Genomic DNA, 16,447 nt, shown 5'->3' on the forward strand with positions numbered 1-16,447 from the left:
GAGACTTAGCCAGGTAGTGACGCCACAAGCTAGGAAGCCGTACTTGGGAGCTGCCCCATGGTGCAAGCGATGCAACCGTCATCATTCAAACCTCATACCCTGCTCCAAATGTACCTACTGTGGACGGTTGGGACATTTGATTAACATATGCCGCTTTGCTATCCAAAACAAAGCTGCTATAAACCTTGCTGCTACCCAACTCCAAGTCAACCCTATTCAAGCTCGTTTCCCGTCTGGTACTTGCTACAACTGTGGTGAGACGAGCCATTTCAGGAACAAATGCCCAAAGATTGTCAATGCAAATCCAACCCTTGGATGAGCATTTGGCTGAGCAAAAGATGTTGTTGTCTTATGCCTTTGTTTCTCTTGTTTTCTTGTATTGAGAAACAATCTATCTTGTTCATAAATAAAAGTCGTTGTTCGAAATTCTGATATACAAATGTAGTTACATGTGTGTGTGGCATTTCCCTATGATACCTACATAGAGGAACTATGCTCTTTACAAACTACTCTTGTGATTCTCCCTTTCAAGTGATCGCTCATGATTTCCTCGAAAAATTTTAAGTACTCGTTTCATTCTAGGAGACGAAGTACAAGAAATAAAGCGAAATTGTGAGTAATCGTGCTTTTGCACATCTGTGCCTTTGAATCCCTGGTTAGATAACTAAGGGTATTTTCAAATCTCATACCCATTACGTTCTGATTTTTCAACATGCATAACATAAGTTTTCAAAACAACCTTCATGATTTCAAAAACATTTTATATATAGTTCAAAAACATTTTTAATATAGTGTATTTACTTAACATTCATATGCATGATTTCAAAAACATTGTCTATATTGTTAGAAACAATCTCCATGGTTTCAAAAACATTGTTTATGTTTTCAAAAAAATTGTGACAACTCGAATTTCCAAGATTTCTATTTCGCATTTATTGCACGTCCTTGTATTATTTAGTTGATTGATTTCACAATTAGTTGTTATGGAATTGTATATGTTTTGATACAATGTAGTGTGTTGTGTGATTTTGCATCGTTATGTGTTAATTGTGATAAACTTGTCAAATATGTAAACTTGGTGGTGGAACTATGAAATTGTTATGAGATGGTGTTCAAGTGTAAAACATGATACTTAGGGAGGTAGAGGGTAATTAGTGAAATCATAGAGATACTTAACCCTAATCCCTTTTCACTAATCATTTGCACACAAAACAAAACACGTACTTACAACTCTCTAATCCCCTAGCAATCATCATCACCACCATCATTGGCACAAGGCATTCATCACTTTCGATTCCTCTATTTCTCTAGAATCATTCAAGGTAATTGTTTATTGATCATTGTAATACTTGTAAACTCTAATTGATTGTTGATTGTATCCATCCTTGATTCCTATGATTCTTGTAAACCCTAGTTTCTCATGATAGTTCTGTAATTGTTTATTCATTCTAATGATTGTGAAATGATGTTGTATGTTGTGTAATTGTTTCCTGATGTTAAGATACAAGAACTGTAGAATTGTGATTGACAATTGAGTTTCAATGATCGCATTGTAAGAAGTTAGGGTTTTAAGCGTTTTTACGTAACTGTTGTTTATGTGAACTATGTTTTGCTCGACGATTGATTTGTACATGATGTCTGAGTTTTGTGATAATCTATGATCCGAGGATTATTAATAAGTTATCATGTCCGAGGATCATTATATATGTAATCTAGTCCGAGGTTTATTAAGGTGTTAGATATGTCCGAGTTTCTAGACATGTGTATGGATCGAGTTTTTAACACCATATATGGTCCGACTTTTAGTTTTGAAGCCTTGTCCGACCTTTAATATAAATGGTTACCCGAGTTTTAAAGAGTGCCTTGGTCCGAGCTTGTTGTGCCAAATCTTGTCCGACCTTGTTTCTTATTCAAGGGGTCCGAGTTTTGGGCCTCTAGTCCGACTTTTAAAACAGGAACCCCCCCCCCCCCACCTTTGTCCGAGTTTTGTGGAGTGCATGATGTCCGAGGTTCCAAGGGGGGTGGTAGTCCGAACTTTTACCATGCCCAAGAGGTCTGAGTTTTAGAATACAAAGCCTTGAGTCCGACTTTTTATATAGATTTGGTCCGAGTTTCAAACCCACACCACCCTAGTCCGACTTTTAATCAAAGGAACCCTTTGTCCGACCTTTTAAGTGTTATGGCATTGGTCCGACTTTGTGTAATAATCAAAATGAAGTCATGAGCTGTGTGTTAGTTATTATTGGATCTGTTAAGCCGGATAACCCTATTAAACATGCATGTCGACTGCGTTATGTATAAAAAGTATATGAATCCCTGTTAAACCAAGCTAATTAACCCTGTTAACTGCTAAGTGTTAACTGTGCTTTGTTCTGCATGATATGATACCACAAGTTGCTGCAATTGCTGTATATTACTGTATTTATGTGCAAACCATGTCAGATCAGTATGTAGTCAATTATCACACACAGTCGATTGAACACCAAGACTTGTAAACCCTAATTGAATTTATATACTTACGTCAAGTATGTGCAATGTATACTAGGTCGTGTGTAACGGACTTAGACAATTGTTAAACCCTAGAGCATAGCATACCGAGCAAATCAAGGTGAGTTCACACCCTTACTAAGGCATGGGATTCCCAAGGGCTTGGGAATGGGATTGAATGAATAAGGTTGGATAGATTCGTACTGACACTAATACTAGACTACCATATCACTGTCCTCGGTTGTGCAGGACACATACTTATGCTATTCACTGTCCTCGGTTGTGCAGGACACATACTCACGATCTACGTAGACTTATACTTACTACTATCCTCGGTTGTGAAGGATACGCACGTAAAACCTACGTGCATTTATACTTACTACTATCCTCGGTTGTGAAGGATACGCACGTAAAACCTACGTGCATTTATACTTACTACTATCCTCGGTTGTGAAGGATACACACGTAAAACCTACGTGTACTTATACTCGCTACTATCCTCGGTTGTGAAGGATACTTATGGTTACGAGTAGTCTAGTGGTTATACAACATGGGAAGCCCCCACCAATAGAACGTACTAACGGCCCAGTAGAGCCACCTACTACAAACGAACTTACTATTACGCATTTACTTTCTGTGAACTCGCTCAACTAGTTGTTGATCCTCTGTTACATGCCTTGCAGGTCGTTAGGTATATGGAGCTTGCACAGGGAGGAGCAGGTCGTTGTGGGCTTGGATCGTGATTGTTTCTTTAAACACTTATGACATTACATTATTAATTATGCTGGGTTTACTTACATGCTTCCGCTACTTAAACAAATGTTTGGTTTTGAACATCAATCATGGCTTGTTGAATTATATTACCTACTTTTATTATTAAATGCTATGTTCGATATGATTGATGGCTTGATCCTGGTCAGTCACGCTCCCAAGCGGTGATACTCCGCAGGTGGATTTTGGGGGTGTGACAGATTGGTATCAGAGCCATTGGTTATAGAGAACTTGGTTTTAATAAGGGAAAAAGTTTTTATTAAAACCAGACTATAACCAGAACAGTGCTCTCAACGATCCACAACGACGCTTCGCTCCACGTGCAAGACTCAACATCCTAGGTAATAAGGTTTATGTTTATTGCCCACATGCTAGAATTTGCATAGAACTTTGCTCGTAGTATGCTTACGTGACTTTGCTCACTACTTGTTATTGCTTAAGAACACCTATGTGCTTACACTCTTCTGTCATCGCACTATTCGCGAACCTCTCTCACCTATGTTGCTTTTGATGTGAAGATCAATGGCCGGACGTATTAACATGACTCAAGCCCAGCTAGAGGCTCTTGTCCAAGCTCAAGTTGCTGCGGCACTTGCAGCTGCTCAAGCAGGTAGTATACCCTGGAGTATAGACACACACTAGGATCTTTAGATCCTACATTAATTCTTGTATTTAACTTTGTCCTATTCGTACACAATAGGTCAACACGCGCAGCAGCCGGTCTGCACTTTCAAGAATTTCATGGATTGTCGCCCTAGCACGTTCAGCGGCACTGAAGGAGCGGTTGGACTCCTCCACTGGTTTGAAAAACTCGAGTCTGTGTTCGAGATGTGTGAATGCCCTGAGGCTCGCAGGGTTAAGTATGCCACTGGTACTTTGGAAGGGATCGCGTTGACTTGGTGGAACGCGCAGGTGCAGATCCTAGGGTTGGCAGCTGCTAACGCCACCCCTTGGAATGACTTCAAGGAACTGATTAAACGTGAGTACTGTACTCGGGAAGACATCCACAAGCTGGAGGATGAGTTTTATCATTTGAAGATGACTGGGTCAGAAATCGAGGCTTATACCAAGAGGTCGAACGAGTTGGCTGTGCTGTGTCCAACCATGGTGGACCCTCCATACAAGCGCATTGAGTTGTATCTCAAGGGTTTGGCGCCAGAAATCCAGAGCCACGTAACATCGGCTAATCTTGACAACATTCAGGCTATTCAACGCCTCGCTCACCGCATCACAGATCAGGCAGTGGATCAGAACAGACTGCCAAAGCGTATCAGCGCTACTGCTACCGCTACTGCCTCTACTACACTTGCTACTCCCAGTGAAAACAAGAGAAAATGGGATGGGGATTCTAGCAAGGGATCAGCTTCAGTGCAGTCACAAGCTCAGCAACGAAAGACAGACAGTTACCAGAGTCCCAGTCAGCACTCCTCAGGCAGCCACAGACAGGGAGGATATCGAGGAAACCTCCCGAAGTGTAACACCTGCAACAAACACCACAGTGGCCAGTGTAATAAGGGTCGCTGTCAAAGATGTCTCAAGATGGGTCATGAGGCCAAAGATTGTAGAAGCCCTCGGCCTGCGAACCAGAATCAGCAGCAGCCACCAGCATAGCAGAATCAGCAGCCGGGCAACAAAGGGTGTTTTCATTGCGGTGTAGAGGGTCACTTCAAAAGGCACTGTCCTCAGCTGAACAGGAACCAGAACAACAACAATCATAACAACAATCAGGGTAACGTCAACAACAACAAAAACGGAGGGAACAACAATGGCAATGAAGCAAGGGGTCGTGTGTTTGTGTTGGGGCAGGGTGATGCCAGAAATGATCCCAACGTCGTTATGGGTAAGTTTCTTCTCGACGACATTTATGTTACTGTTTTATTTGATTCGGGTGCGGATACGAGTTATATGTCTTTGAAAATGAGTAAATTGTTAAAACGTGCACCAACACCCCTAAACACCAAACATGTCGTAGAACTAGCAAACGGTAAAAGTGTAGAGGCCACACAGATAGTTAAGGGTTGTAACATTGTCTTAGCTGGTCAGACTTTCTCCATCGACCTTATTCCTATAGTTCTGGGTAGTTTCGACATTGTCATCGGCATGGATTGGTTATCTAAGCAGCAGGCAGAGATTCTATGTAAGGAGAAAATCATTCGTATTCCTCGTTCGGGTAAGGAACCTCTCGAAGTTCAAGGCGACAAGAGTGGCGCTGTGGTTGGCATCATCTCTTTCCTAAAGGCTCATAAATGCTTACGAAAGGGTCATACGGCTATCTTGGCACTAGTTACTGATGCAGCTTCGAAAGAGAAAAGAATAGAGGATATTCCAGTTGTACGAGAATTTCCTCAAGTGTTTCCAGAAGATTTACCTGGCCTACCGCCTCATCGTCAGGTCGAATTTCAAGTCGAGCTAGCTCCAGGAGCAGCACCTATAGCTCGCGCACCGTATCGTTTAGCTCCAACCGAACTGGAAGAACTGTCAAAGCAACTACAAGAGCTTTTGGATAAAGGCTTCATTCGTCCAAGCTCTTCGCCTTGGGGAGCTCCAGTACTATTCGTGAAAAAGAAGGATGGCACTTTCAGAATGTGCATTGATTATCGCGAACTGAACAAGGTCACCGTGAAGAACCGCTATCCTCTTCCTCGTATTGACGACTTATTCGACCAGTTGCAAGGGTCGAGTTACTATTCCAAGATTGATTTAAGGTCAGGGTATCATCAGCTGAGAGTCCGGGATGAGGACGTCTCCAAAACGGCATTCAGAACTCGCTACGGCCACTACGAGTTTCTTGTCATGCCATTCGGGCTTACGAACGCGCCTGCAGTCTTCATGGATCTTATGAACAGGGTGTGCAAACCTTATCTTGACAAGTTCGTCATTGTCTTCATCGACGACATTCTGATCTACTCCAAGAGTCAGGAGGATCACGAGCAGCACTTACGTCTTATCTTGGAACTTCTTCGAAAGGAGCAACTGTACGCAAAGTTTTCAAAATGCGACTTCTGGCTTCGTGAAGTCCACTTCTTAGGCCATGTGGTGAACAGGGATGGGATCCATGTCGATCCATCCAAGGTAGATTCGATCAGGAACTGGCCTGCACCGCGTACACCAACAGAAATACGCCAATTCTTGGGTTTGGCGGGATACTACAGGCGGTTTATCAAAGACTTCTCCAAGATCGCGCAGCGGCTTACTATGCTGACATAGAAAGGTGTCGTTTACAGATGGGGTGATACGCAGGAAACTGCTTTTCAGTACCTGAAGGATAGACTATGCAGCGCACCTATCCTCTCACTGCCCGAGGGCACGGATGACTTCGTGGTTTATTGTGACGCATCGATACAGGGGCTTGGCTGTGTATTGATGCAGCGGGATAAAGTTATTGCCTACGCCTCTCGTCAACTCAAGGTTCATGAACGGAACTACACGACACACGATTTAGAGCTGGGAGCTGTTGTTTTCGCACTTAAGATATGGCGACACTACCTGTACGGTACCAAGTGCACAATTTACACCGATCACAGGAGTCTCGAGCATATCTTCAAGCAGAAGGAATTGAATATGCGTCAACGTCGATGGGTCGAGCTGCTTAATGATTACGAATGCGCCATCAAGTACCATCCAGGCAAAGCCAATGTTGTGGCTGACGCTCTTAGTCGGAAAGACACCTTACCGAAGCGCGTGCGAGCGCTACAGCTTACTATTCAGTCCAGTCTTCCTGCACAGATACGAGCCGCTCAGATAGAAGCTTTAAAACCCGAGAATGTCATGGCCGAAGCCTTACGCGGCTCAAGGCAACGCATGGAACAAAAGGAAGACGGCGCCTACTATGTAACGGGGCGTATTTGGGTCCCACTTTATGGCGGTCTACGGGAGATTGTGATGGACGAAGCGCACAAGTCTCGCTACTCGGTACACCCAGGATCAGATAAAATGTACCACGATATTAAAACAACATACTGGTGGCCAAGTATGAAAGCCCACATCGCCACCTATGTTGGCAAGTGCTTGACCTGTGCGAGAGTCAAGGTTGAATATCAGAAACCCGCAGGTCTACTGCAACAACCCAGGATACCACAGTGGAAATGGGAAGAAATTTCCATGGATTTCGTTACGGGCTTACCTAGATCTCAGCGTGGGAATGATACCATATGGGTGATCGTGGATCGACTCACCAAGTCTGCACACTTCCTGGCTATTAAGGAAACGGATAAGTTCTCCACTCTCGCAGACATCTATCTTAAAGAAGTTGTTTCAAGGCACGGGGTGCCCACCTCCATCATTTCGGATCGGGATGCACGATTCACTTCAGAACTATGGCAAGCGATGCACAAAGCTTTTGGCTCTCGTCTAGACATGAGTACAGCGTATCATCCTCAGACGGATGGGCAGTCTGAGCGAACGATCCAAACTCTTGAAGACATGCTTCGGGCATGTGTTATCGATTTCGGCAACGGCTGGGAAAAGCACCTCCCGTTAGTGGAGTTTTCATATAATAACAGTTATCACACCAGCATTCAAGCCGCTCCATTCGAGGCATTGTACGGACGTAAATGCCGGTCACCTCTCTGTTGGGCAGAGGTGGGGGATAGTCAGATTACGGGTCCAGAGATTGTAGTGGACGCCACAGAAAAGATTGCACAGATACGACAACGCATGGCGGCAGCACGCGACCGTCAGAAAGCCTACGCGGATAAGCGTAAGAGGCCATTGGAATTTCAGGTCGGGGACCAGGTTTTACTTAAAGTCTCACCCTGGAAGGGTGTGGTTCGATTTGGTAAACGAGGCAAACTCAATCCACGGTATGTTGGACCGTTCGAAATCACTGAAAGAATAGGCCCAGTAGCCTACAGACTGAACCTACCAGCTGAACTCGGTGCAGTTCACAATGTATTTCACGTGTCGAATCTGAAGAAATGCCTATCAGATGAGACCCTCATAGTTCCTTTTAAGGAACTCACTATCGACGAGCGGTTGCAGTTCGTCGAGGAGCCAGTTGAAATCACGGACCGGGATGTTAAGGTCCTCAAACACAAGAGAATCCCTCTTGTTCGAGTTCGTTGGAACTCCCGACGTGGCCCAGAGTACACCTGGGAACGCGAAGACCAAATGAAAGAAAAGTACCCCCAGTTATTCGAAAACCGTGCAACCACTACTGAGACTGAAGCTACTACTGCGGAATTTCGGGACGAAATTCCAAATCAACGGGGGGATGATGTGACACCCCAAGAAAACCAGTGAACGATACAGCTTACCTAGCTTCCTCAGTGAGTGCGTACCAAATTTCGGGACGAAATTTCTTTTAAGTTGGGGATAATGTGACAACTCGAATTTCCAAGATTTCTATTTCGCATTTATTGCACGTTCTTGTATTATTTAGTTGATTGATTTCACAATTAGTTGTTATGGAATTGTATATGTTTTGATACAATGTAGTGTGTTGTGTGATTTTGCATCGTTATGTGTTAATTGTGATAAACTTGTCAAATATGTAAACTTGGTGGTGGAACTATGAAATTGTTATGAGATGGTGTTCAAGTGTAAAACATGATACTTAGGGAGGTAGAGGGTAATTAGTGAAATCATAGAGATACTTAACCCTAATCCCTTTTCACTAATCATTTGCACACAAAACAAAACACGTACTTGCAACTCTCTAATCCCCTAGCAATCATCATCACCACCATCATTGGCACAAGGCATTCATCACTTTCGATTCCTCTATTTCTCTAGAATCATTCAAGGTAATTGTTTATTGATCATTGTAATACTTGTAAACTCTAATTGATTGTTGATTGTATCCATCCTTGATTCCTATGATTCTTGTAAACCCTAGTTTCTCATGATAGTTCTGTAATTGTTGATTCATTCTAATGATTGTGAAATGATGTTGTATGTTGTGTAATTGTTGCCTGATGTTAAGATACAAGAACTGTAGAATTATGATTGACAATTGAGTTTCAATGATCGCATTGTAAGAAGTTAGGGTTTTAAGCGTTTTTACGTAACTGTTGTTTATGTGAACTATGTTTTGCTCGACGATTGATTTGTACATGATGTCTGAGTTTTGTGATAATCTATGATCCGAGGATTATTAATAAGTTATCATGTCCGAGGATCATTATATATATAATCTAGTCCGAGGTTTATTAAGGTGTTAGATATGTCCGAGTTTCTAGACATGTGTATGGACCGAGTTTTTAACACCATATATGGTCCGACTTTTAGTTTTGAAGCCTTGTCCGACCTTTAATATAAATGGTTACCCGAGTTTTAAAGAGTGCCTTGGTCCGAGCTTGTTGTGCCAAATCTTGTCCGACCTTGTTTCTTATTCAAGGGGTCCGAGTTTTGGGCCTCTAGTCCGACTTTTAAAACAGGAAGCCCCCCCCCCCCACCTTTGTCCGAGTTTTGTGGAGTGCATGATGTCCGAGGTTCCAAGGGGGGATGGTAGTCCGAACTTTTACCATGCCCAAGAGGTCCGAGTTTTAGAATACAAAGCCTTGAGTCCGACTTTTTATATAGATTTGGTCCGAGTTTCAAACCCACACCACCCTAGTCCGACTTTTAATCAAAGGAACCCTTTGTCCGACCTTTTAAGTGTTATGGCATTGGTCCGACTTTGTGTAATAATCAAAATGAAGTCATGAGCTGTGTGTTAGTTATTATTGGATCTGTTAAGCCGGATAACCCTATTAAACATGCATGTCGACTGCGTTATGTATAAAAAGTATATGAATCCCTGTTAAACCAAGCTAATTAACCCTGTTAACTGCTAAGTGTTAACTGTGCTTTGTTCTGCATGATATGATACCACAAGTTGCTGCAATTGCTGTATATTACTGTATTTATGTGCAAACCATGTCAGATCAGTATGTAGTCAATTATCACACACAGTCGATTGAACACCAAGACTTGTAAACCCTAATTGAATTTATATACTTACGTCAAATATGTGCAATGTATACTAGATCGTGTATAACAGACTTAGACAATTGTTAAACCCTAGAGCATAGCATACCGAGCAAATCAAGGTGAGTTCACACCCTTACTAAGGCATGGGATTCCCAAGGGCTTGGGAATGGGATTGAATGAATAAGGTTGGATAGATTCGTACTGACACTAATACTAGACTACCATATCACTGTCCTCGGTTGTGCAGGACACATACTTATGCTATTCACTGTCCTCGGTTGTGCAGGACACATACTCACGATCTACGTAGACTTATACTTACTACTATCCTCGGTTGTGAAGGATACGCACGTAAAACCTACGTGCATTTATACTTACTACTATCCTCGGTTGTGAAGGATACGCACGTAAAACCTACGTGCATTTATACTTACTACTATCCTCGGTTGTGAAGGATACACACGTAAAACCTACGTGTACTTATACTCGCTACTATCCTCGGTTGTGAAGGATACTTATGGTTACGAGTAGTCTAGTGGTTATACAACATGGGAAGCCCCCACCAATAGAACGTACTAACGGCCCAGTAGAGCCACCTACTACAAACGAACTTACTATTACGCATTTACTTTCTGTGAACTCGCTCAACTAGTTGTTGATCCTCTGTTACATGCCTTGCAGGTCGTTAGGTATATGGAGCTTGCACAGGGAGGAGCAGGTCGTTGTGGGCTTGGATCGTGATTGTTTCTTTAAACACTTATGACATTACATTATTAATTATGCTGGGTTTACTTACATGCTTCCGCTACTTAAACAAATGTTTGGTTTTGAACATCAATCATGGCTTGTTGAATTATATTACCTACTTTTATTATTAAATGCTATGTTCGATATGATTGATGGCTTGATCCTGGTCAGTCACGCTCCCAAGCGGTGATACTCCGCAGGTGGATTTTGGGGGTGTGACAGATTGGTATCAGAGCCATTGGTTATAGAGAACTTGGTTTTAATAAGGGAAAAAGTTTTTATTAAAACCAGACTATAACCAGAACAGTGCTCTCAACGATCCACAACGACGCTTCGCTCCACGTGCAAGACTCAACATCCTAGGTAATAAGGTTTATGTTTATTGCCCACATGCTAGAATTTGCATAGAACTTTGCTCGTAGTATGCTTACGTGACTTTGCTCACTACTTGTTATTGCTTAAGAACACCTATGTGCTTACACTCTTCTGTCATCGCACTATTCGCGAACCTCTCTCACCTATGTTGCTTTTGATGTGAAGATCAATGGCCGGACGTATTAACATGACTCAAGCCCAGCTAGAGGCTCTTGTCCAAGCTCAAAATGTTATTAATACAGTATAATTACTTATATCAAGTGCATGATTTCAAAAGCACAATTCATGTTTTCAAAAACCTTATACATAATTTCAAAATTCATCTTGCATGATTTTAAAACATTTTTTTACCTACCTAATACACCTACTTTATGATTTCAAAAAGTATTATACATAAGATTTCAAAAACATTGGACACATTTTTAAGAACCCCATGCATAGTTTTCAAAATATTTTCCTCATACATTGACTTAACCTTCAAATTCCGCTTCATATGTCGCCTTGGCATATCTAGCATCTCAATTTCATAAGCATTTTTTTTACTTCATGTTTTGACTTAAGCACCTCCAGTGCAAGGTTTCAGAACATCTTCAACTTCTAAAATCCATACGGGATCTTCTTATCATTACAATTAGATCCTTGTGGATGATTATCATTCAAATTAGAGTCCTTATTGGATTCTTTGTGTACCCTAATTCGAACATTTCGGTTTCTTACAATCGAAATCGAATTTTCTCTTTAAGATCTTTCTATCTTCATAGTTAGATTCTTGATAATGTTTAAAGTACCAAATGAAATCCACGGAATGGATTCATAGTGTGCTTTAAATGCTTGTGCGCAAATTAGCAAAATGATGACAAAATTAAAATCAAGTTAAACAATTATGTGATTATGTGTTTATGCATTTTGTGTTTTCTTTTATGCATTTTATGTTTTTGTATACTCTGGATATTCGTTGTCCAAATCCTCGTAGAATCTTTCATATCTTCATATGAGGGACTGGTAGTAGGATAATTAAAAGGTACTATCTTAAATCCTTATTGGGCTTCTACATGGTAGTCAAGACCCTTGGATTATACAGTACCATTCCATGATTCCAAGAGACCCTTTGAGTGGTCTAGTAAAAGGATTGATTCAGAATCTAGTTAAGAATGACAGGTGATGATATATGTTGAAAAGACTCCTTGGTGGTCTAGAGATCATTTATTGACTCAATTAAAAAGGACCCCAGTATGGTCTAGTCACAATCATCACAGACTCGTTCATTGTTTTCCTCCCTACACATTATAAGATGCACTACGTGACTGTGCAAGGAATTACGTAATTATGGATGCATACATAATTACGAAGTTCAGTGCATGGAAACCATGGTAAGACTTATTATGTGTAAGAACCGATAGTGACAACCATAACAAAATCTGAACAATGTAATAGAGGTACGGTGGACGCACCAATAACACTTTATATACTTGTATATTAGTGTCCCTCTCACATTTCAAGCATGATGTTATTTAAAGTTACTAGAAGTTCAGGACTCTAACCGGTGTTGTTCGATCTTTTCGACTTCATATTTCAAGCTCTCACAAGTTTCCTCTATGATAAATTTCGGGACGAAATTTCCTGAAGTAGGGGAGACTGTGACACTTGTGTCACTTCAACCATCAAACAAATACCAAACCAATGAAATATTGAATTTCATACTTGGGATTTGTAAAAATATGTGTATCATTTGCATGTATCAACTCTTGTTCGATTTCGGGCTTTAAATCGCTTTCTGGAAGGTTATACGCGCACTAATGCGTAAATATAACCAGTTTAATGCAACAAACACTCTGGAACAGTGACATAGGCTTAACATACCTTAGATAACCTTTACATAACTTAGAAATAAGTTTTAGATAGTTTGGGATGCCGAAATCAAGTTTATTCGCTTACAGGGACTAATTCGACAAACTGCGAAAGTATGTCAATTCGTACTGTAACGGACATTCCGGAACATGATCATAAGTTAAACACACCCTAAATATCCTTTTCATAGCTTAGAAATAGGCTTTGAGGGGTTCGGTGTGCTAAAATAAACTTTATGCTCGTTCAGGAACTAAAAGCGTCAAAAAGTGCATAAGTTTTCATTTTCGCGCATAACTTACGTTCTGAATACTTACGGACATCCAAAAATTTATGTAATCATTAAAATATTATGTTTTAGTGATTGGCTTGTCAAAAATCCATTCGTCGCGTAATTTGGATCGTTTTTGCGTTCGTTACGACTTTCGTCGTAATTAACCGAACAACGCAACCGTACGACCAAACGAGCCGACATCCGAGAAATTTTTGAGCACATTTTAAGTTCCCTATACTTTAACTTCATTTTAGAGCTTTGAAATGGGGTTAACGGGGCTTAAACGTGTCAAAATGGGCCGAAATGCATGTTTCTCAAGTGCAGGGACCATTTTGCAATTTCTGGAAAGTATCAGACCTGCAAGGTCCTTACGGACCGTAAGACCTACTCCATACGATCCGTAAGCAGGTCCCAGTTCAGCAGAATTCATTTTTAATAAAACCCAGCTGCTCCTTGGTTTTGCAAATGGTTTTAAGGTTCCTATGGGCTGGTTTTAAGGTCCCATGGTTTCACAAATCAGTGGGCATGAGGTGTATGGCTAATATTGAAGCTCGGTTTTCGATAAACAATCCTAACGGTTTTGCGAAAACTATAAATACCCCCACCCATTTCATTCTTTCCCCACTTGAATTCTGAGATTTTCTCTAAGTTGAAGTGTAGAACACTTCATACCTTAGAAATACTTGGAATTCAATCTTGTGGGGACCTTCTGTAAGTGTTCTTTCGTGCTTTTCTTTCGTTTTAACGTTAAAGTCAAACTGTGTTTGACTTTCTACTTTTACCAGTCAATGGTCAATGCGAAGTTCGGTTGAACTTCATCACGTGAGCTTAATCACGATGGTTATAGTCCCTAGTGACTATACCTACTGATTACCACGTTATCTAGGCTCAGTGACGAGTCGTAGTTTCGGCCAAAATGCGTTTTCTCGCGTATTTTGTAACCAAACTACTCTAGGGTATCAAAACCGTTTGTTTTGATACCAAACCTGTTTTCTAACTTAACTAAACATGTTCTAGCATGTTTAGCTCGTCGCTTTTAGATTTAGTGCTTATATAGGGTCGTAAGGTAAGCGATCTATTAAATCGCTTATGCTTTCGAACCCGACCCACTTGGTCGATCATTAGGATCCGACCAAGCACTTTAGGTGACCATAGTTATATAGGGAATAACCTTCCGAGGTTATAACTTATGGTCACTTCGTTTAAGTAGTTGTATGATAGGTAGTTTATATGCCTTAGTTAAATTACCAAAATGCCCTTTTTACGCATAAATTCATTTTAAGCATATGTAACATAAATTTTGATATCTAAACTAATTAGGCAACATTATTAGACATGTTAAGGCATATAATACTTGTCATAGGACTAGTTAGGCGGTCCGAACGCGTTTTACGCGAACGACGCGTTAAAGTAGCATAAGCTACCTAAACGGGTCGTAACGGGTCAAAAGCACTTAGGATAGGTTTCGTTTTAGTATATAGGCTTTGTTAAGCCATATTACATAAGTTCCCACACTTATTTGGTTTACGAAACCTCATACTATCCGATCTTCCGATTTAGGTCCGGTTATTTATGTAGTTAACTATATAGGGTGTCGTTTGATTCCGTGATCCCTCTAGCTTTGCTTGGTTGTTGTTCAAGACTTCTAAGCACCCTCAAGTGAGTACATAGTCCCCTCTTTTACTGTTTTCCAAACGTTTTGGGGTGAAACACATGTGCCTACTTGTTACTTTCATGCTTTTCATGTTTTCATATCATATACTTGCTATGTTCATTAGTACATTATTAGTACATGATTTCATTATGTTTTGCTATGTATATCCATTGTGTGCATACTTAGTTCATCGTTTTACATGACAGTTTATGCTACGTATGTTCGTTTAGCGCTTACTTAGTACATCGTTTTACATGACATTTCACGCTATGTATGTTCATCATACTTAGTGCATTTGTTTTTCATCACATGCTTACATTTTGGGTATGACATTTGGTTTGTTTAAATGGGACCATATACATTCATTAACTTTGATCACGCCGCTCGTTAGTAGGTAATGGTACCATAGGAATTGACAACTCCCGTTCCTGACATCCTGGGTATGTTTGGATGGAAGGAATGACCGAATTCGATTAAAACATTTAGACAGATAGACCTTTAAGTTCGTTTAGGGGTTTATCACCACAGTCACAAGGCTTTTTTTTTTTGGGTAAAGGGTTACCCCGGTGAATCTATTATAAACCGCAAATAAGTACAAGTAGTGAGGATGAATTCCACACTAGTTCATATACAGGACATGCCCCATATATGTAAGCCAACAATCATAAAAGAACCTATGACATGACATCAAACCTAGCCTACTACACATCATGCAAAGATATCTAGCAGACAAAACAATACATAACCAAAATCTTCAACCTCCATCATCGAAGATGAAGTTGCCACGAACCGGCAGCCCCTTTAGACGAACCAATGACAAACTAACCATTGGGGATCTTTGTGGAAGAGGTGCTTGCCCCTGAACTAGAAGTCGAAGGATATGTACCCGAATAAATGTTTGTATTCAGTATAGCATGCATTTCCACAAAACATAACATTGATTTAAACCACGTTTTACTTCAATACATTGTTTTGTACATTTTTACCTATGGTTTAGTTGAAACTTATTTCAGATGCCATACATGACATTTTGTTTACACATTACATGATTGATATTTGACATAGACATTTTTACACATTTCTTGGATAACATTTTGACATGGTTTTCACAAAGACATTTGACAAATGGTTTAGACATGGGTACTTTACATTGGTGGTTTGTTTGGGTAAGTGATTTAAGTAACGAGACGTGTGTAATGTGATACGAGCATGATGGATACGCGCTGGTACTTCCTATATATAAGTGCTTGTATTGTATTACATGTCGTAGCGTTATTTAAATCATTCAATTTGGATTTATACATTTTTACAAATAACATATTTTTCACAAGACATTGTTTTACAAAACAGTTTGTTTTATACAAATTCATTTTATTTGGTTA

Source organism: Helianthus annuus, chromosome 6, assembly GCF_002127325.2.
Source record: "Helianthus annuus cultivar XRQ/B chromosome 6, HanXRQr2.0-SUNRISE, whole genome shotgun sequence".
Classification (NCBI taxonomy): domain Eukaryota; kingdom Viridiplantae; phylum Streptophyta; class Magnoliopsida; order Asterales; family Asteraceae; genus Helianthus; species Helianthus annuus.